The sequence below is a fragment of the Phlebotomus papatasi genome, chromosome 1 (assembly GCF_024763615.1).
Source record: "Phlebotomus papatasi isolate M1 chromosome 1, Ppap_2.1, whole genome shotgun sequence".
Taxonomy (NCBI): Eukaryota; Metazoa; Arthropoda; class Insecta; order Diptera; family Psychodidae; genus Phlebotomus; species Phlebotomus papatasi.
The window spans coordinates 65835373-65859845 of NC_077222.1; the positions used below are offsets into that span (position 1 = coordinate 65835373).

At 32.0% G+C, this 24473-nt stretch overlaps 1 protein-coding gene across 2 annotated transcripts in view; it reads left to right on the forward strand.

The window, feature by feature from the left end:
- The window catches only part of LOC129810211 (uncharacterized), a 90233-nt gene continuing 65760 nt past the window's right edge, over positions 1–24473 (forward strand). Inside the window, exon 1 of one of the 2 annotated variants that reach the window (XM_055860546.1) lies at positions 1–276. The gene's annotated coding sequence lies outside the window, so the exon portion shown is untranslated. Of the gene's footprint in view, positions 277–22821; positions 23192–24473 lie in introns of those variants that run through there. The other variant, XM_055860539.1, reaches the window with a different exon arrangement.

Sequence of the window (24473 nt, forward strand, 5' to 3'; positions counted from 1 at the left end):
GCATTCAACGAAGCCAAAGAGTACAACTTGTATGCTGTTTTTCGTTTATACGGATCGTGTGCTCATTAGTTTTCGTTATTATTTGCAAAGAAAAGTCCTCGAAATTAGTGGAAAAATGGAAAAATTAGAGTGAAGAGTGTTTTTCTATGTTCTAAACAGCAATTTGGGAATAATTCTAGTGAGATTATTAATGGTTTTTGTGGTGATTTTGGAGGTTTTTCTTTCTTTCTGTGCTGGTGTTATGGACTTCAATGGGCGCAGCCAAAGAGAACCACGGTAAGCAAAAGTTTGAAGGTGGAATTGCTCAATTTCTCTCAGGTGAAATTCTTCTGTGCAAAATTCCCTCATGGTGATTCCCTTCCCCTCCAGCTCTTGTGGACTCTTTCTGCCCAGATAAATGCTCCTCTTTTGGGGCCCGCGTGCGCCGTTAGTTTGCATAGAGATGCGGCTGAAGAAATATTCATAAAAACAAGAGATTCAAGATAAAACAATAATTTTATTTTTATCATCTTTATTTGAACAATTGATTAAATATAGGTTTTCTTGTGAATTCGAGATACTAACTAAAAATATATTGTTATTGATTTAATATTTCACATTAAATGCGTCAGTCATTTAAAATATTGCTCTTTTTATTTGAATTTGAGCAGAGTAAAAAGACTAAAAAGATGATCAAAGTCCATGCCAAGGTGCAAATTTCAATGTTTCTACTTTGACATTTTGATTATTGAAAATTTCGCAAGAATCATCTGAAAAAAAAAAAGAAATGTCTCCGCCTCCAGAAATGTCCATAAATTCCATTAAATTTCTCTCCATGAGATCACTCTTTTGCAACGAACGCGGGAAGAAGTAGTTTATCAGCTTCAGAAGGAGTAACAGTTTGTGATAAAATGTAAAATACTTGAGATAAGCGGTCAAATTGATGCTCGATAGTAAATCACTTTAATTGCAAATGCGTGAATGAGCAAAATTAATAAAATTAAAAGGTGGAAGAGTAGTTTTCTGGTGATGAAATCCACAATTTATGGCATATTCTCTGAATTTACACATTCAGTTCAAAGTGAACCTCTTCGGGATCATTAAGAAAGAATCATTAAATAATGGGTAATAAAATTACAAACTTTAAGAATATTGATCTTTCCTCAAGTATTCTGTTTCATAATTAATTTCTCTTGAATTACTTGGCTTTGTTAATAAAATCTTTCATTGGGAAATTGAGTAACGAGATAATTGTAGCAATGTCAAGTCGAATATTTCAAAAAGAAAAAAAGTAATAATAAAATCTTCAAAATAATTAGGGGAGGGTGTGGTAGTATAGCGTAGGGGCAGTTACAGTTTTTATATACTCTTATTTCTTTGGAGGAATAGAGTAAAATATCTTTATGTTACTAATATGGTGAGTTCTGGAATTGATTCTATAAAACTGAATCAAATAAAATTTCATAATTGTAATAAAGGCATTTAACATTGGATGAATGGTAAGACGGTTTTGACAATTTTGCACTACGTGTTCTGAAAGAACGATATGGGCAGCTTCATGCAGGCTTATAGGGATGTATTCTGTGACCCTGTAATTAACAAAATTATAAGAACAATTTCAAATGCTCACTGAAAACGTTTTACTAACCGATTAAGTTGATTATGTCGCTGGTACACCTTTTAGAAGATCAGGAAAATTTCATGAAGTCGAAATTCGAATCCCTTTCTTCCTCATGAAGTTGGCCTATGTCTATCTCATTCTTTCGCACTCTTCTTCTTCTTTTAAACATCACAAACAAATTCAATTTAGCTCAATCGAATTTAGTGTGCGAAAAAATGGGACAAACATATTCACAGCGCATGAGAAAGAAAAGGGTGTGAATTTTGATTTCATAAAATTTTCCAAATCTAAGGTGTGTTGGGGCTATTAAGTTTGAAATTTAAAAAATAGGATTCTTATAAGTGCTTTTAAAACTAATTTAAAAAAAATGAACAAAAATATTTTATCATTTATTTTTGTTGTAAGGTAAGATGGGATAATTCGGAATCATGTGAATCATGTCTATTTTGGAATTTTGGTACTTCCTCACTATTTTAGACGGTCAAAGAGAAAAACAAAACCATGAAGAAGTACAAAACTTTACATTCGATAGTATATCTTCGTTGTTTTTTCCTTTTACCATGTAAAACTTTTAGAAAATCTCAAAGTTCCAAATTACCCCATTTTACCCTGTTAGTATTAATATGTTAGTATTATTAAAGACTCTGTTTAGTTTACAAATTTATTACAATAAGTTTACAATGTTTCGTGAAAAATGTCCATTCAGACCTTTCAATCATTTGCACTGAACTCACATGGACCAGAACTCACTGGCCCACCCAAGACCCGTACGCCTTTACCAATTACACCACAGACCCTCTAAGCACAAAAATAATTTTATTGTTTTAGGCATTGTTTAAATATGTCAATTTATTTAATACATTTATCAAATTAGAGCAATTGATAAACAATTTTGGCAAATATTCGGTTTTCAGTCTAATAAAAATAATATTGTAAAATTTTATATTGTAAACTTTGTTTAATATTCGTGTTTGTAGAGGTAAAAAGTCTTGAAATATTTACTAATAAACTGAAATTCATTCTGGTGTCTCTAGATTTAAAAAAAAGCTAATATTCATTATAAACTGGTCGATTTTTGCATAAAATTTGTCCGGAATTGGGGTACTTTCAATGGACATAAATTTCTCTACTGTGTAGAGTCCATATCGGAAGAACCGTCAAAATTTCTTAAATAGTACCAAATATGGAGATAATTTTTTATAGTATTGTGTAAACACCTTAAGTTGATTGAAAATGCATAGGGTAAGTGTGCCAAATTCCGGCCAGCTTGCAATTTCGGCCACCTTTTTTGTTCCTCGAATTTCCATGAACTTTTAGATTTTACGTACTGTAGAGATTATACAATGCAAAAGAATAACAAAAAATGTAGATTCGACAAATGAGATGACGTGAAAAAGATATTGGAAGAATTCCCAAAGGGCAAGGAACTATGAGAATGAAGGTGGCCGAAATAGGGCACCAATGCTATGTCTATATTTTTATTCATTTTAAAATGTATTAAGAATGATTTTAGAGTAAATAAAGACGGTAAACTCTTTACAAGGTTCCAAGCAACACTCTTTCAGAAGAAAGAATTAAAAAAATCAATTTGTATTTAAAATATTACAATTCAAACTTGAGACTTTGACGCTTGCATGCAACTATGCCGAAATTTGGCACACTTACCATAATAAGTTTATTTTGACGAAACTTTCTCAAAAAGACAATGGGCAGAAATGTATGGAAGCTAATGCAATCCTTCGCCAGAGATTGGACACGGCCCATTTTATAGATATTGGTGTACAATTTAAAAATTAGCGAGACCCAAGTCAAAAAGAACTGTCAGTCCTTATGAAATTGACGATATTTTTCTAAAAATTCACAACTTGTCATTTTATTTATTGAAAATGACTTAACCGACTTTAATGAAATTCAGCTTAAAGTCGATGTATGACTTAGGCTTTAAATAAATATTTTTAGATTTTCCCTCTGACCTCCATCTGGATAGCTTTCATACAAACTAGTCATGTTCTAATTCCACCGCGCGTTAGAAGAACAAAACGATTTTTTTTTGTGTGTGATGGAAAACCATCGGTATTTTCGGAGTCCTTGATGTGTTTTGTACATTATATCTCTGTGAAACTTATAGATCACGTCAATTTTTTTTAGATATCTTAAAGTAAGAGTTCTTAACATAGGTTTTTAATTATTTTGTGAAACTTGCTTTTTCTCAATAACGAAATATCGTAAATTGTTGATGCAAAGAACGATTTCTAAAGAATAACTCAAGGGATATTAGGAACATTTTTCCTCAAGGGACTATTTCTCCATTTTCCTTGTAATTATCCAGATTTTCCTCAAATGTTATCGAATGTTCTTTAATTACACTAAAAGTATTGCATCCTTTTGTCTCCTTTACAGAAATATTTTTCTTAAAAAAGGAACTTTGTTAAAGATCATAGGATTGAAAAGGTACCGATACTAAAAGAATTTTAGCAAAAGCTTCAGACTAAATGGCTTAATTAAATTTCTCTGAACGTATTATTGAAAGTATTTAAATAACGGCACCTTTTAAGACTGTGATTTTTAGAGGCTTTAACTCTGTTTTCACGGAGATAATTACTGCACAAGAGACATTTATTAACACACAATCCTTTTTTTCTGAATTTGAGGGATGTTAAAAGATTTACGAGGAAGCTCTGGAAAATTTCAGAGAAAATAAAGATGGTTTGTTCTAGGAAAATTTTCTTTGAGCCCTCTTACAACATAAGATAAACCGTTATTGTATAAAAGGAGTTTTGCAAAAAAAAATCGTTACAATTACTATACATTATGTTTTGTGCTTTAATGCTTTTCATAAATACTGTGGTTGGTCCCTGAACAAAAGTTGTTACTTTTGTTAATACCTATTCGATGAAAAGGTCTCATTCGTGGTGACACTTGGACCGTTTTGCCCATTGTCCTTTTGAGACCATAAGAGATTTAAAAAAAGTTAAAAAAAAAATGAAAAATAGATTAATTCGTGCGTACAGTACGACTCCAAGTCAACACATTTGATTTTTATGTACCTGCGATATTTTAAGTTATAAATTGTTGTAGTTACTATTTCACTCGTTAAAAATTATCTCTGATTCTTAGTTAACAAAAGTCGTTTAAAAGTTTAGCACTAAACCTGGAATTTTACATAATTTTTTACGATGCTTAAATTTTTCAGGGGTTGACTCTATCGGAGTCAAACTGTATTTTATTTTTAAATCGAAATACACTCAAAAACACAAATTTTGTTTAACAAATTTTGTAAAATATTTCTAAAATTAATTTAAAATTATTTGTTTCAAAAATACTAAAACCTTTAATAGTATGACATAAGTTACTATGTTAATGTGTTTCTTTCCGATAACTAAACTGATTCCCAAATTAAAATTTATATATTTTTTCAATAAATAAATCAAGAATTTTCTATATTTGAATAAAATTTGCAATAATTTGTAATTTTAAATTGTCATGATGTTTATCAAAAATAATTCAAGAGAATTTAATTAAACGTCATTGATCGATTGTTTCATCATTGAAATTATTTGCAAATAACATCATTTGCAAAGAATAAAAGCACTTGTGACAATTAATAGCGAGATATTGGCTCACGAATATTCTAAGAAATAAAGCATTTGTGGCTTTGAGGTAATTCATGTGACAAGAAGTTGCGATCAAAACAAATAAATTTATCCAGAGAGGGAATTCGATTGGGAAGCCAGCATATCGCAACTGAGATAAATTGCTGTAAAGAAAATGCAGACGGCGAAATGGGCATTAAAAAAAAAGGACAAAATGTGCAGACAATTAATCTGACGATTGAGCAATAAAACACCGAGTGGAGATTAGGAAATCGCAAGACTTCACCTATTCTCATTAATTGAGAAAAGTCTCGAGATTAGATTTGACCATTTCATCGCACCCAACCAATGCATAATCATACCACAAATCAGTTTAAATTGCCGTGGCATACAAAAAAAAGGCACTCGGTATCTTAATAATATTTTACTCCATGCTTCATTGCACTTTTCCACTTGACTCTATCGCTATTGGCTGGAATTTAATATAGAATTAAGTTTTCTTTAGTGCATGAGAACTGGAAAATATTTCCTCAACTTGATCACTAATTAATCTTATCAAGCCGGTACTAATGGCCTAAACAAATCCATATATGCAAATACAGTCACGGAGGAATTTAACCTCTCTGACATCCAGCTTTGTAATGCTGTATGGTGCATTGAAAACCCATTTTCAAATATCACATCACTCGATCAAATTGATCGAAAAAGAGAGCATGGAAAGTCTCAATACGGCAAAGGTATAAAAACAGCTTTATTTGTCTTCCTACTTTGGGGAATTCAGATTATTGGAATAGTTACGCAAAATTAGGAACATACCTCTATAAATTGAAGAATTTAAACTTTACAGCATTTCCGTTATAGTTATTGAACTGAAATATAGTGATCGAAATGTTTTAAAGAGAAGGCAAATTTACTACGACTATCACGAAGTCTTTCATATAAGTACTCGACTGTATCCTCTAGCAGCGCTCTTTAAAGGTGATCATATAAAGTTTGCACATTTAGAAGACTTGGTGTTATGTGTTATCATTAATACACTAATTTAATAGACAAATTCTCTTATTTGGATGCTTTCTAACTTTATCGCCATTTACTTTTTTAGTCTATAGGGGAGACTGGGGCAAAAAGTCACAAAACGGATATTTTATTTTTTTTACAAGGTACTCGAGCGCTTCAAAAATTTCTAATAAGCGCAGTTTTATAGGAAATTTACCGCTCTACAACTTTGTGAAAGTAATTTTCCTCTATTTTGTAAGGAAATACGTTTATCGATCCAATTTCTAAAAGGTAATTTTGTGACTATTCTCAAAAATGCTGGGGCAAATAGTACCAGACATTGGGTATTATCATATTTTGATTCACTTCATTACGGGCTTCCGTAAATTTGAAAAAAATACCTAGAGGACATATTTTCATAGAAAATTTATTCATCTACACCTTGTAAAACACCGTTTTCTCAGCGAGAAAAGTGAGAAAACGAGGAAAGCGCTTTTCAAGCTATTTTAGAAAAAAACACACAAAAGACTCCAAATCGTTTGACCAATGCAAACAACAAGCGGCGAGACATGATAATGACGTTCTTTTTGCCGTGAGACATCAGAAATTGCTTCGCTTTTTTGTTACTTTTTGCTCTATACATTTTGTTACTTTTTACCCCAAGTGGCCATTTTTAATAAAAGGATATCTGGAGAAAAGAACTTTTGTGAAATTCTAAAATAGATAGCGGATTCGTATTCTAAATATCCAAATTATTTAGAAAATATTCACCAGTGCATCAATTTTGGAAAATAAGTAGGTAATAATTGTTATTTTTTGCAAGGAAAATATTTCAAAAATAGGGCTAAAAATTTCGATATTTTTCATTTTATAAATTCCTTGTTCGAATTCTAAGAAACTTACGACATTGAAGATCTATGGAGGCTATCTATAGAAAAAAATTTGAGTCGCTATCTTCTTTACCTTGGAAGATATTGAATTTTTCGATTTGTGACTTTTTGCCCCAGTCTCCCCTATCGATTACAAACTCAATATTCAATCTTTTCACATAACATAAACAAATGAAAATTATTAGGAATATCACCTAATATCGGTGTTATAACTTAGTTTAAAAAACCTCAAGAAATTTAGTAAATTTGACAATTAAAATATGGGATTCGTAAATTTTCATAAATTACACAAAATTTTATAGAAAATATGGCCTAAATGAAATTAATTTTCTTATAAAGTTGCGAGTTATTTTTGGAAATTGTACATTCAAACGATTTTATTTGTTTTTTTCGTATGAAATCTTAAATTTGTGCAGACATTCATTTACAAAAAGATCGGTAGAGGAGACCGGAGAGGTTTGGGACAGGGGTAGTATGGGACGAGGCGATTTTTTCATTAATTATTGAAATAAATGGGATTTAACCACAACTCAATCGTAGGCAACAATAAGATGTCTTGACTAAAAGAATGGATATCTTCAGTTCTATTGCTTAAATTCTATGAATTTTGTTTTTAAATTGATAAAAATTGTATATTTTTACGCCTCAGTTTTCTTCTTTGTATTTTATATCAGCTATACATAATCAAAACTTTTCTATCTTATTAGCTGTGTAATCTGGGAACATATTTTTAAAAAATTTCCGTGATCATACACTCTTGTGTTTTACTTAAAGGTTTTATATACGAAAACTACACGCGGGGATGTTTGGGACACCTGAAGGGGATGAATGGGACGTTGATTTTTGACAAGATTGTAAGTGGCGCGCAAATTGTTACTGTCAAAATGGAGAGTAATTCCCATTTTCTACCGGAAATCTTCCCCTTGTGCAAACTTTAGCAGTTGAGCAGTTGCCTACAGAAACAAGTAAACCATCAATGCCTCTGAAATCAATAATTTCTTCTCATGATATTCGACCTTTGTCCAATCCCGTTAAAAACTATTTACTCGAAAATTTCTAGAGCAGTATCCTCTACAAATCTCACAAGTTCCTCAGAAAAGGCAAGACGAGAGCTTATTCAGAAAAATAAGAAAAAAAACCATACAGTTGTCGTAAAATCAAACAGGAATCTGTCAATGAGTTCAAAACTAAGTGTCAAACGAATCTATTCGCCTGAGGAATTTGATGATGATGAATCCAATATTTAGAATAAAAAAGCAAAGAAAGCTGGAATAGTAAATAAGAAAAAAATACAATAAATAAGTGAGTGACAAAAAATGACTATTGTACAAATAAGATTGATGATATTAATTTCTAAGTATGAAATAAAAGAATAATTTTTTTTATTTGTGTTGGAAATATTTTTAATCTAGTATTTAAAATTAATTGACATGCTCCAATAATGCAAATTATGTGAGGAAAAGTGCGTCCCAAACATACCCTTTTGCGTCCCATATTGCCCCAAATCGGTGAGGTTTGGGACAGAGCGTTAAGTTAAATGTTTTATCTTCTCCAAGAAAATTCAGTTGTTTTCCAAGTTCTATCGAGTACTTTTTATAGTCAATACCCATAAGTATCCTACAGACCACATGAAATTATAATACATTATCGTGATTTTTTGGAATACTGTCTCAAAGTCAAAACACGAAAAAGTGTCCCAACCTCCCCGGTCTCCCCTATTTCATTTTCAAATACTAATTTTTTTTTTAATTTATGGAACTTGTATTTATTATTAAGAAATCCTTAAAATTGATATTGAATTTTTAGTCTAAAGATTAAAGGTTACCTAGTCTAAGTTAAAAGTTGATGCCAGTTTATGTTAGTTATTCATTTCAAATTTTTCAGTGTTTTGAGGTCTTCATAAAATTCAAAAATCAGAAATGCTTGTTCTTATGTCAATTTAATTATGGTTTGATGTCTACAACTTTTCTGAAGACCATTTCTCTCTATCTCGAGAAAGGGTTTTCGAGCCATTTTTAAAAAATTTCAATAATTTTGCAAAAATTCGCAAAACTGCTCAGATAATTTGTTATGTTTTGCTCTCGCAAATGAAAAAATATCAAGTTTATTTTTTCATAGGAGAAACCGTTCGCGGTAATGTCCATTTATTAGGGGGTTCATCGAAGATCGAAAATTGATATCTCTTCTTACCGTTTGACCTCTAGACCGGGAACAAACTTAAGGTCAAGAAAAATAGTGATTTTCGAAAAAACGATTTAATTATTCGTACTTAACCGATTCATTACCGATGAAAACTGATGCAGTAGGGCTCGAAATTTCAAAACCTTTCCAAAAAATCGAAATTTAACCAAATTTGTTAAGAATAACCCCCTTCAAAGTGCTTGACCTTTGACCATCAATTATCCAAAATGTCGATTTTGAATTATAGGTATGTTTTGACGAAAAGTTCATCTGGACTACCCCTAATAAAATATATCTGAAAATCTTTAAAAAAGTTTGGGCTAATTTTGAGAAAAAATTGAAAAAGATGGTTTAGAAGGGCTTGTAGTGGCCGCTGAGAAGAAGAAGGAAAAACCTTCTGGAGATAATGTTTTAAGGGTTTTCGGAAGATCGCAAGTTGATATCTGTTACCGTTTAAGCTCGGTTTAAGAGCGGTGAAAAGTTGGAAAAAACGGATCATATAACAACTCTCTCTTTGAGTTTCGAGCAATAGAATTGAAAGTAAGAAAAGTACCTACAGTAAAATTTGTTAAATAGTGTTACTATTTTCCATATAACCAATGATTTATATTGAAAATATCCAAAATTTTATTATGATTCACTTGCTCCAGAAAAGTATTATAAACGAGTTTAGAATTATTTTATTAACACGACCTATAAATAAGTTATTTCTTGTTTTTTCTTATTGCTTAAATACAGTAAATAAAGTTTTCTTAATAGCATTTCCAGGAATAATAATAAATTACAGACAAAGCCAATAACACATGCGCCTGTTTTACAACATAATCTATCCCTGAGGGGATTAACAGGGAAAACGCAATTTTTAGGTGTTTTTATGTCCAAAAATAGAGTTGAAAAATAAATATTTTTTTCCAGATGTTTCTCTCTACGATAAATGGAAAGATTTCACTTTGGAGAGGAAATGTTCGATAGATAATAAGATGGAAAAATTACCACAAAATTTCCATAATTTTGTGAACAAGTTGGCAATATTTATTGCCTAAAAACAAATATTAATCATTTTTTTTTCATGAGATTCACTTGCGATAAACTCTGCCTTAAGGCAAAATCAACTTTCAGCGAGACGCACTATTTCAGGTTTCACTAATAATTTTCCAACTTATTATGTCTAATTGATGTGGAAGGAAAATATAGTGAATCATTAGAGGTACATACACTTTTTTTTTACCAACTACCGCCAAAGCAATTAATTCAGTATATTTTTGTTGCAATTAAACTGTGTTTCAGTGCTGAAAATTTCATATGACTTTGTGACCTCTCTCATTGAGCTCATTAAGTTGCTTTTTTCCTGGTTTCGTATTGCACTTTGTCCTATTTTTCCGAAGGTTTTAGCTTTATTTTTCGATGGTAATTTTGTTATTATTATTATTTCTTTTGATTTTTGAAATTCACCACGTGATTCTGCTGTTTGATTATTTCCCTGAGAATGTTATCCGAAAAAAAAATCACAGTGAAAACAAAAAGAAAGTCATATTCGTGTTATAGAGAAAAATTCTCAAGAAAAAAAAATTAATCAATTTCACACTTTGCTGCATCATCTTCAATTTGAATAATTAATTGCAAGTTGAGGAAAAATGAGCAATTGTTGGGTAATACTAATGTCTGCCCAGAGAAAACAACAACAGTAAATTTTCACCTTCACATTGCATCAATGTGAAAGATTGCCATCTTTATCACATGCCAAAGAGGAGAATCTTCTTTGAAAATCATTCACTGAAAATCTTTGCATTCACATGTTCTGATCGCCACTCAATCATAATTCCTGAAAAATTAACTACCCATCATTTTATGCACTGGCTGATTTTCTATCTTACAGTATAAGTGCTTGTCTTGCGTGCTAAAACAATAATACAATTAATAATTTTATTGGGTATTTTTAATTTTTCAACCATTTGCTATCGCGTCAATATTTTGCTCTAATCTTTCTGTTTTTTTTCAATTTCCTCAATTGCACAATTCGACTCTGATTTTGGTAAAGTTTACCCTACACGTAATAATGTTGCTTTTAGCACCATAACAAGCCAGCAAAATGTTATTGCCCACTTATTCGTGTACGGTTAATAAAAACATATATAAATTACATTGCGTATTAATGCGTTATATAGTTTAAAAGATATTTTAATAGTTCAGAGCACTTGGAAATTGCAATGTCTTATCTCACTGTATTTCTCTGGAAATATTTTTGCAATTATTTGATCTACAAAAAACACAATAGAATTTGCACGAGAATGTTCTATAAACTGAGAAAGAGAAAGAGTTTTAATTGAAAGTTATGCTAACATATAGCTTCGAACTGATCAGTTTAAATTCTTGTTATATACTGTTGCCTTCAAAAATGTTAGTTCATAAGAATTTATCGTTACAACCATTTGAATGTATAAAAAATCTGAAATATGTACATAATCCAAATATACATGTAAAACTTCTTATTAAATTGACTTAGGTGAGGTTCTTAATCTCTAATTATTTCAATATTCTAAAACTAATTTTAGAATTAATTTTTCTAAAACTAAGAATTGTTTTTAAATCACAATGAACTAGATAGTATACCTACATTGTGAAATTATTGCAATTAAATATTTAGACGTAGTATAACGTTTAAACTTATATTTTCTGAAATTTTTATTAAAAAATTTTACATATTAAAAGCCCCTGTGTCATGTTTTTCGTAGACCTTTTTGAAGAAAATTTGCGATAGTCACATCACTCACTATAAAAATACGCCAAAAATGGTAATTTTTTGATTTTACAGATTCCGGTGATCACCAGTAAGATTCTTCTTCACCTCAAGACTAGAAACATCCTTTTCAATCTTACCCAAAGCTTTCGGTCTCGATACTGACCTTCTTGAGTGGCTACAAGGGATATTTCATTTTATTAACAAATATTTCATACAAAGTCATTTATAAAATAATTGTTAATAAAATGAAATATCCCTTGTAGCCACTAAAGAAGGTTCATATCCGGACCGAAAGCTTTGGACAAGATTAAAAGGATGTTTTTAGTCTTGAGGTGAAGAAGATCACATACGGTGATCACCGGAATCTTTCAAATCAACTCATCACACCAGTTCCTTTACCTATTGGTAATTTTTTGTATAACATTTCCCCAAAAATACAAATTTAATTATTTTCAAAAATCCCTCGTTCAAGTAAACAGCTTTACTCTTCTGCTGTCAGGAAATATTACTTTTTTTTTTATTATTGATGATTCTACTCTGAATCATCAAGACTACCGCAACGTAGATGTTAAATGTTTCCAAAAAAAACATGTCTTGAACGGCTGAATTTTTAAACTTTTTAAATAAAAATTTTAATAAATAAAGCTTAAATATTGTATTATTATAATATATGCTTAAGAGCTTAAATTAAATATCTTTTTATTATGCTGGAAAAAATTAGAGAAAATAGGTGGATCACGTAACACCTTTTGTAGGGGGAAGTGGGGTACTTTTGAATGTGGGGCAGCTTTGAAATTCGGATTTCTCTCCGACTTTTAAATGGAATTGAGCCATATCATAATGTAATTTGGCTTCTCAATCTGTTTGTGGAGCTAAATTATATCATGGTAAGGCTCAATTTTATTTAAAAATAGGAGAAAAATTTCAAATCTGCCTTAAATTCAAAAGTGCCCCACTTCCCCCTAGCTGTGTACAAAAATCGATTCAATAGGAGTTATAGGGGGAATTGAGGCAGCTTTAAAATAGAGCTTTTTTCTCTTATTTTTAAATGAAGCTGGACCTTACCATGATATCATTTAGCTCTACAAACCATTTATGAAGCTAAAATATGTAATGGAAAGGTTCTATTCTATTTAAAAAATTTCAAGTCTACCCCATTTAAAAGGTACCTCACGTTCCCCTATTATTTATGACCCTTTGTGATCACTTAAATATCAAATGACAATTATAAGTGCGCCTAACAAATTTTCGTGAACGATCTTTCCTAAATAGATAGAAAAAAACAATATCAAAAATTCAAAGGAAAATATTCTTGTAAAATGTAGAACTTTTTGGACAATTTGCAATTAAACAAAATATTCAATTTAATGATTATTAAAAAAAACTCGCAACTGTCAAATTGTATATTAATGTAAGCCGCGATGTTCAATCATGAATAAACGACATTTTCGATTTAAAGACCTTGCTTATTTCACAAACAAAATATCAGTAATTTTATGACACGTGAAAAGTTCGAAAGCTAATGACCGAAAATGTTTTGAAAATAGTTACTACTTTCATTTGTAAAATGTGTCAATAAACAAATATTTGAAAAACAATAGGTGAAAGATTTAGTAATTATATTATAGTGGAGCAATTTATGATTATGCACAGATTGTACAGTACATAAAAGTCTTATGGCCTCTACACATTGGAGGCAATTTTCGCTAAAAATTGCTTTTTTTTTAAAAATAATTTTAGCGTTTCCACCTGCATGATGATATGGGAATTTTTCTTTAAAAAAGTATTATTTGCCAAAAATTTCTCTCAATGTATAGAGGTCTTTATAGAGATCAAAATAACACAAATATTTTATTCTACTAATTGCATGGGAGTGAGTAATATGGAAATTTGTTGTTACATCAACTAGTTTTATGCCAAGTCTATTTAATGCATACATTTGGCTATCTTTTACAATATCGTAACTTATTTATCTGAGATTTATTTAAATGTTACTATAACGCCGATTAACTTTAACATAAATCATGGATAAAAGAGTATCACGCCGCTTAAACTAAATATCACGCCCATAGCAATATTGGCCACACCCCTCACAGCATAGACTACGCCATTCACATCTTCATAGCATAGGTTTCGCTCTGCTGAAGATTTACCAGACCATAAATGCTATAAGCCTTCTGGTGCTTATACAAAGTTCAGGACCAAATAACTTTTTAGAGTTCACTTTTCAAGCGATTAAGACAAGTTTAGTTTCGTTTGAAAAATCTTAAATTCTCACAAATCCCACTAAAATAATTTTTTAAGATCATTGTTTTTAAAGGTAAATCAATAGAATTATGACCTTGATCATATCACAAAGTTTAGGAAACTTTACAGCGCCTTTTTGTCAACATTAAAAAAAAACAGAAAGATATTAAAAAAATATCGTCTATATTGTTTAATAATTTCAAATTTCAGCTAATTTTCCATTCCCATCTTCCATCAATACTTAGCAATTTATAATGTTTTTGTACTAAGTCAAACTTGATTTTCTGCCACTTAAAGTTGTTCTCTGAGCTACAAAAACGATTCATAAACAATTTTAGAGGGAGTCAAATTGAATTACTCATCTCTCTATTCATCTCTGAGCATCACCCATTTGATTGCTTTTATGGAAAGATATACACCAATACAGAAGATCGGTCGCGTCGCGAATCATATGACAGGGAGGTAATATGAAAGGTCACGCTATTTGAATGACCTAAACACACACAATTGCGATTAGATCGTTAAGTCTATTTGCGTTGGGGAATGATGAGAAATTGATTGAATATCTGTGTTGACTATATGCATTATATATATGTATAGTTATGTCACGTGGATATTGCCAGCAATAGTGCATGTCTCTATTTTCTCTTCCCATAAATCGGATAACATGAAAATCACTATTCCCATGGATAGATTTTTGTGATTAATTGTCTCCAGAGGTGTCTCCATCATCAATTTGCGTGTACCTGCCCTGTGTCCATTTATCATCACCTGCCTGGGCAAAAAGCGTATATACGTGGGAGGGGTGGTATTGCATTTAAAAGTATAGGATTCTTGGGTACATCGGGTACATCAGACAGAGCAATGTCACGCTGATAGTAAATTGTTGGAGGAGAGAAAAATTTCAATAAGCAATTAAAATAAATTGAGTAATGAGCTAGAGACAATTTTTGTCTCCTCTTAATTGTATCTTTATCATCTTCATGTGACTGCAATTTTAGTGCCATAATTCAGTGTTTGCTGGAAACTCAGTGAAGATGAGAAAAAAGTCACATGGTCAATTACTGGGGAAAACTTTTCCATAAATTGTATAGGTTTTTTTTTTACATAGTTAAATCTCTGTGCGATGGGCGGAGATGAATATTAATTATTTGTCACCTGGCGAGTGGAAGGAAGGACGTTCTCGTGGAAGACAATGCATGCAATCATTTCCGAATAGAAATACAATATAGGCAATAGAGAAGAGACAAATAGCTCATAAAATGACAAATAACTATTGATTATTTCTCTCCTAAATTACTTGGAAATGTGGGAGGAGAAGGTTATTTGTGCCGAGGATGCAAGGAAATATCATTAGGTGACGCCTTTAGTGGAAAATTGTCCTAAATCAGACACATCTAAACAAAGCTGCACTTGAAGATAATTTCTTTCTTATGACTTTCTTCTCCCACATCATTCGGGATTCTAGCACAAGGACAAATATTTCCATTTCACACGATGCGATGATAGACAGTTCAAATTACATGAACTAGCACTCAAAGGAGTGGTCAAGAGCACAAGAAATTCGTTGAATGCTCGAACGTATGAAATTGACACTAATGGCTCCGGCACACCTTTTAGATCAGGAAAATTTCATGAAGTCTAAATTCCAATCCTTTTCTTTTTCACATGTTTTGCATATGTCTATCTCATTCCCTCGCACTCTTCTTCTTCTTTTCAACATCACTCCAAATTTAATTAAGCTCAATCGAATTTGGTATGCGAAAGAATGAGATAGTCATGTGCAAAATACGTGAGAATGAAAAGGATTCCAATTTCGACTTCATGAAATTTTCCTGATCTAAAAGGTGTGCCAAAGCCATAAGGACCCAAATAGACCCAGCCTAAAGCCCTAGACACACTTATATGACTTAAGCTGAGAGGCGGCTTAACGTAATTATAATCAAAATAATGATCAGACTACATCTTCATCAGTTTCTGACTAATCCGTCTCTCGGCTTAAGACTAGAGAAGCCTTAATGAGAATTTGATGGGAATTTAGTTAAATCATCATTTTGATTATAATTACGTTAAGCCGACTATCGGGTTAAGTTGTAAATGTGTCTAGTGCATATTCTTCGAGAATCTTTAGCCTGCAAAATTTGACAGTGATAAAGAAAATTTATGCGAAAAACAATCAATGAATGAATCAATCAATGACCTTAAGGCTTAAGCCCGCAGTGTATAACGGGCTTCAAACTTAAGACTTAGCCATATGGCTTAACTGCTCTAATTTCTCATCAGTTACGGTTTTATGGAAAACAATTAATTTAGTATTGGGTTATTAAAGACAAGCGACTATTTGATTCTGAAAGAGCAATTAAATGGGTTGCCATTTAGGATTTCGAGACCCTGAAAAACTGGGGTAAACCTCTAGTCTGAAGACCGCTTATGATAGTTTGGGATTAATCTTTACTGTCAAATTTTACAGGCTACATATTCTCGAGGATTGTCCTGAATTTATTTGGGCCTTAATTTTCTGAGAAAAGATCCTCACTTTTGGAACTTATAGGGGTCCAATTCAAACTGAGCAATTTTTAGCACCAATTCAATTTCTTAGATATTTAGCTTCTCAAGATGTCTGGGACAAATCTTTCTTTTATTTTTGTTAGAGCACTTTTAAAACATCGGAACTTTCATGTTTTAACCTAAAATAAAAATGATTTGAAAATCATTCTCTGCTTTCAATCTTAAGAGAAGTCATTAAAAGCGGAAAACAATATTTTCAAAAAAAAAATCATTTTATTTTGGAGTGACGATCCGATTTTTAACGTCAATCTCTCCTACGTTTAACGATGAAACATTCATTTGATTGAGTTAGTTGCTTGTTTAACGAAAATAGCAAATTACGAAAAATATACGTAATTCGTGTTGAAATTTAAATTCTGTACATTAATTAATTACAAACTCTTTTAATTTAGATAAAGTAACTATCTAAGAACACGAATTAGCAATCAGAATTCAAATCAGGAAAGAGGATGGAGGTCAATTTTAAGAAATTCGACGGGATGTCGTATTTTCCGTTCGCCATTTTGAGCAAAAATTTTGCATGACATTCCGCGAAGCGAGAAAAGAACAACAAAATGTATTTCCATTGCTGTCGGACTATTTTTTTGAAGTAACTGAAAGACCAAAGTAACGTAAAATCCATTCCCGATAGATATTCGGACATCAATTGCGCAGAAATAAATTATTAAAAATCGTCTATTTTTTGATTAATATATTAATCGATGGGTATGAATGGGTTAAATTCTCTTTTTATGTCATATGATTTTGAAACTAATTTTTCCATACGTACATCAAAATCTCAAAAATTACAAAAAAAAATTGATTTGGTTCTCTGTATTAACGAAAGAACGATATGCATTATTTAGAAAGTAGCAAACCAACTTATGGTTTAAGGTTTAAGCACTATGCTAGTGAAAATGATCACCCATTTTGCATTACAACAGTTTGTGGTCGAATCATAGATCAGTTTAAAACCTATCCAAGATAATGTAGAGTTCATACAATGCAAAAATCAGCAATATTCAAAAATTAAAATTACCAATTCAATACCAGTACTATACCAGTTGGAAATATTTTAAATTTGTTCGGGATATAAAGACCTTTTGAATGCATCCAAACTTATTCTAATTAGTTAAGAAATGCATTCTGTAGCGTTTTTATGAGAAAACAGCGATTGCTAGCGCTTATGGACGTTATAAGTTCACGTTAAAGGACAGTCTCTAAAACGGATCCTGGTCAAAATCCCGAAAGACAAAATTCCGAAAGCCATAAATCCGAACGCCAAGATTCCGAAAGCCAAAATTCCGAATTTGCCACAATCCCGAAAACCAAAGGCAAAGGGAATTTTTGTGTGTTTTGGGAAATTATTCTACATATTATCCTGTATATAATTTTATCCTTTTCAGGAATTTGAATATTCGGGATTTTGGCTTTCGGTATTTTGAGTTTCGGGATCTTGGCTTTCGGGATATTGGCCCTTTTGGGATTTTGGCGTTCGGTATTTCGGTTTTCGGGATTTTGGCTGCCTTCGCTCTAAAACATATTTCGAAAATAAAAAAAAAGAAAGAATTATGGCTCTGAATCATTTAAAAAATAATTTTCGAAAAGATCCAGGAGAGAGGAAAGCGCCAAGCTAATTACTAACCATTCGACCTTTAGACTTCACAATAGTCAGTTTTCCTGAATTTGTTGGTATTTAATAAGAAAGAATTTCTAAATTCAAGAAGGGTCTAAATGAATTTTTTTTATACAATTTAAAATTCATAGATTAACTTATTGCATTTTCTCTGTAGAGTTAGAGCAATAAAATGGGAAAAGTGCCTGGAGAAGAAGGTGCTTCCTACACGATTCCCAGTGTCTTGGTGCGTGCTGTTGGATGGCAAAGAAGTGAGGCAAAAAGTGTCAGTGAAATTCCTACGCAACGATCTTTCTTCCAACAAATTCTTCTGGAGTCGAGGGCCTTTTTTTTGCTTCCTCTCTCAACCATGTTCGCCCCCTCGAAAAACATCAACTTCCTGTCTCTTCGTCATTTTATTTACAAGAGACTCCCTGAAATCCCAGAGACAAAGAAAACACATACAATTACACCTTGTTCTTGTCCAATTCTAAAGGGGATAGCATTTTGATAGGCTTATAGTATTAGGTGAGATTCTTAACAATCTCACCTACTATAATCCTAACAAAATTTCATGTCGTCCGATCGACCTCAAACTTGGCCAAAATGTGTTTCGCCACTTCCTGATCACGAATATATATGTGGCTATTTTACGTTCCCGGCCGGCCGGCCGGCCGGCCGCTCTTTGGAGCTTAATAGCTCCTAAACTAAAAAAGATATCGACTTGCGGTTTTCGGCAAAGGTTATATATCGGGTGAAAATTGCAACTTGGTGCATTGACCCCCCACCCCCCACCCCTCCTTCCGCCATTTTGAAGACCCCCTTTTATTGTTTTCTCAATAGCTCCGCCCCTATGGCATCGAGCGGGCTCAAATTTTAGTATGTTATAGCTGGGCCTTAGAGCTTTCCATCAATACCAAACTTAAGGTCCCCTGACCCCCCTGACCCGAGCTATAAGGGTCCAAAAAAAATTTCTTAAAATGGCCATAACTCCTGTTGTAATTGTCAGAATTTAAAAAATGAGGGCTTTTTGGAAAGCTCTCGTGAAATGCCACTTCCCTTCTAACATCGCAAGTTCATAAAACCACCGCTAGGGGCGCTATTATTAAAAAGAAAATTTTTAAATCTTAAAAGTTAAATAACTCAAAAATTCCATTGTGCATCGGGCTGAAATTTTAGTATGTTGTTGCCCTTGATTATACCTATCAAACAAAAAAAACCTTAAGTCGATCTAAAACCCCTGACCCGAGCTATAAGGGGTCAAAGTTCGAACATTGACCGGCCTCTATCTCTGGTTCTAATTAACATAGCGACCTAAATTTTACCTTTTTGGTTTCGTCTCAATGAGCACTTTCAGATGGAAGTTCAAAAAGTCACCACAGGTGGCGCTGTGATAGCGTCAAAATTCATCGAAATTCAAAGTCACTTTTCTCAAAAACGGCATTGTGCAAGTTAATGAAATTTTAGTATGTTGTAGTCCAGTCTAGGACGTTTCCAAAATGGTGCGTATGCGCGCTGTGGTTTCAATAGAACCGGAGATATGAGGGGTCAAAGTTCATAAAATTCAAAAAATCATATCTCCGGTTCTATGTGACCGATTTTGATGAATGAGAGCTTAAACGAAAGATCTCACCAAATACTACAACTTTCTAGAATATTTGAACTTCGTGGGACCAACACCAGGGGCGCCATAGTCGAAAAACCAATTTCAATATCACATAACCTCAATTATCTCGACTTTCGCTGAACCGATTTTGATGATTACTTCAACATAATTGTAGAGCACATTTGTCTCTACATTTCGTCCATACATCATTTTCCACTCAGACTACGATATCACTCTGATTTTGTCGTTTAAGTGTGAAAAAATTGATTTTTCCCATAATAACGCTTTGAAATCCCTCAGATGCCAATTTGACTGCCTCTACTCGACCAAGACACTTAAAATAGGGGTTTAAATGGGAAGTCCCACAAAATACAACAATTCTTTGATATAGTTGAAGTTCAACAAATGACTACTTTTGGGGCACTCTGGATGAAAAAACGAGTTAAGAAACAAAAAACCTCGCTTATCTTGGCTTCTGAGTAATCGATGAGTTCAAGTTCTACGGCAAAATTATAGAGTACATTCTGGTCTACATTTCACCCATATAACACTTTTCTGTCAGTTCATCCAAATCCTTGATATTTTGGTTTAAATACAAAATTTGTATAATTTCACGAATTTGATTCAAGATAACTGAATGGCGTCTCCCAACTTCAGCTCCAAATCGAATTTGCATGCACTCCGAGTTAGCTCACGTTAAGAATCTCACCTACATAAGCCGGTTAGGATTATCTGTCCCTTTAAACCTCACCTGCAATTTCCTGAGGATTTTATTTTAAGAATTTTCGAGATGAATATTTGATGAATTGAACTAGAATTCTCTTTCACTGAACTTCCTTTGAGGTTGTACCCTTCAAAAGGTCTTTGCTATTTTAGGACGCAAAATCAGTTTTAGTTTATATAGAAAATTTATTACCCGTCTGTTTTATTGCTTTTTATTGAACTCAGATTCGGATTCCCCTCAATTAATTACTATGTTCTGGTTGAGCTGTTGTTTATTTGGAGAGGTTGGTATTCTTCAGGTTGAATTATCCAAAACATTCAAAAGAAAAAAAATTATTAAGTTTCCAGATTTTTTATTCCATCAAGACTAGTTTTGAATGAAACGAATAATACTTTCCCCTCGAATTAGAGTTATCCCATTAGACGTAAATTCTGTGCAAAAATGATCTATAACTACAAGCCAAAGTCGAATGGAATTATTTCAAAATGCAGTAAATTCCTATACAGAAAATGTAGTATTTCGTGTACGATCACCAAATGAAACTCATAAACAAGTATACTGATAAATATTGAATTTGCATAATGAAGGATTAACCAAAATTAACACACATCCCTAAACTGTTTTTTTTTTCTTGAAAATTAAAATTTTCTTTCAAAAATGTTTAATGTTACCGTATTAGTAGTACAGGAGATATTATTAGGAATCTCTCTTAATATATTTTCTATTATAAATAATACGAAGTTTTATTATCAATGTTTCTTCAGTTTTTACAAAACTATTACAAAAATCGAATGTGGCCATAAGCGGAAACCCATTTGAAGCAGTTTTGGACTCTTGGCCACCCTTTTTTACCATTTTGCACTGACAGTTAACTCGATTATCAAGGAAAATATGAAAAAATTAAAGAGGTAGGGCAAGGTTATGAAACTTAGAATAACTTAGGATTGAGGAACGTGAGAAAAAATCAAATAATATCTAAGTTTTGTCTTCTGAAACGTTTAATCATATAAAATTTCAGTTTAATAGTTTATTTAGAATATTTAAGGTGTATAATTATCCAATGTAATTTATCAAAAAAAAAAAATCAAACAAGATTAAATATGGGTTTAGTGCTCCGAATCCTTTTGTCATCTTTATTTTTTCATTGATTTAATGAGGTGTCTTCGATAGAATATTCATATATGTACATTTATTTTTGTTCTACTTCATTATAGGGGGAGGTGGGGCTACTTTGATCTGTAGGGCTACATTGTTATACGATGTTTCGCATATTTCTAACAGAAACTGGGTTTAATATGATGCAATTTGGAAAGACTTGTGGGTCTAAATAAAACAATTGTAAGGGTCTGCTTCATTTAGAAATAGGCGAAAAAGTCGTATAACAATCTAGCCCCACAGCGCAAAGTAGCCCCACCTCTCCCTAAACTCAACAAAATATTTTAAAATTTCGTATATGGAGCCACCGAATCTTCTTTTATCAAAAACCATATAATTGAATATCGTAGTGTCCAAAATTGCCCCGTTTGCACTTAATAAAATATAATGGAGTATTTAGAGGGTTTATAAATACCCAATGTATCTATCCAAATCTAATGGAGAAGCAATTAACTGAGTGTCTTCTTGGAATTCCTTCAATTTCCGGATAAAAAACCCCATTCCAAATGGAAGTTCTTTTATACCAACTTGGGTAGCCAGCGATAGTTTAAAAATCTATGTTGAAGATCTTTCGGAGAATGTGAATCAGAGCTTTGAGTCACTTGTGAAATTCTTTAAAGCTATGTTTATTGATCGATTATAGCTATCACGAGGTAGAGAAAGGGCTCGATGTCCAGTAAATGCATTTCTGTATACATAAGATGATTTAGTAGGATGGAGTGTGAGAAATGGAATAAAATGAACCACCCAGAGTGACCAAAAGGTGAAGAATTTGGGAGATATCTTTGGCTTTACAAGTGGATAAGTTGTCGATGTGCACTGCTGCGTTCACGAATCTTGGTGCCGCGTCACAAGGCACAAACACTCACAACAGAATCGGTTCCAACCAGCTACCTTTCCAACCAGATACCCACGGTAGTGTGAGCTCGGTCGCCACTCCAAGAGTCAGTCAAGTTGATTCAGTCATGTTGAGCGGTTCGTTTGTCTTGTAGCTCGCGTTTTCGACTTCTAAATTCCTTTAGTAAAAGCCTTCTGGGGACAATTTGCATTATAAAACTGTGCTATTGTGGACTATTTTTTGTATTGAACATCCTGTGAGGTTTTGCATTAAAGTGTTTCAACTCAACAGAATATTCGTGCTTAGAAAGTGTTGATTGGAAAGGCCAAAGGAAAAAAAATCAATTTCCACTTGTTCGTGAAGCTACAAAATTTGAACTCTTTCCAAGAAGTGAATGGGAATGAAGAATAAGGGATTACTACCATCGAGGGAACACTGTATTCTCCATTTTTATTGTGTGTAAGTAATATTACAAAAGAAGTTGGTAATAGAGGGGAGACGCAATTGGTATATAGACGAAAGGATTTCATCGATTATATAATTTTTATAACTCTGATGGACTTCACGAATGAAACTCTGGTGCATTTTTTTGTGCTTATGAGATGATGAAGAATTTCTTCATCTATGCACTAACACTTTTTTTGTCCATTCACATGAGCTCCAACATACACTCGGAAAAATTATTATAGAATATTATGCTCTAAATTTAAACAAAATAGTAAAATTGCATTTTGGATATTCTAGAATTCATAAAATACGTGTTCCTAAATTTTCTTTTAATTTTTGAATTTCTAGAGAGAAAATTATAAAAAAAACGTAGGTTGATAGGGATGATGAAGTCCATGAAATACTAAAAATTCAAGTATTTAGTTAAGTAACAGTTCTTGATTTTCGAAGAGAAAAATCTTTTTTTTTCTTAAGTTTTGTGAAATATTTAGGGATATTTTCCGAATGAAAAAAAAATAATAACAAATGCTAAACAACAAGTAAGGTTACAAAACTCCTGTTGAACCCGACTAAAGAGAATTTCAAAATACATATTCTTTGAAAAATGCATATGAGTATTTAGGATACTTAAAATTTTAAATAATTTATAAGAAAATTAATATAAAATTTAAAAATCAAATACTAAAATTTTTTTTTAAATTTTCTAATGCTTTTCGCGTGCAAAAATTTGAAGTTTTGTACGGAAAATGAAAATATATTTTTTATTTAAGAATTCGAGAAATTGCCAGAGTTTTCCTTCCAAAAATTGAAAATTAAAGCACGTTCCATGTAATAAAATATTAAAATCATAAAAAATTTCGGAACCATTGCAGTTTCTGATTGGCTTAAGCTTTAGACACTTTCAAGGTCTGACCAATCAGAGACGGAGAAATGATTTAAGTATTTTATGGTGATTTATATGAGAATTCAATATTTATTTTATGAAAAAAACGCAGCTAAAACCTGAATATAGTAATTCTTTATTATTTTTTTCAATTCTTAATAATGATCTTATTCTTCTTTCTCTTTTGGCCTATAAGAGGCTTTAAACCATGTTTTAACATTCGGATGTTTTCTACTCACAAAATTTTTCTTATTTATAGAGAATTATATTTAATTTAATTTGAAGAAGTTGTTTGATAGTTTGTATCTGAAGTTTGCGCTGAACTTCAATCTATTTGATAAATATAGCTAGTTCCATTCCAAATGGATTTAAGTTATAGTTGATTTGATGGGATTCTAAAACATTCATAAC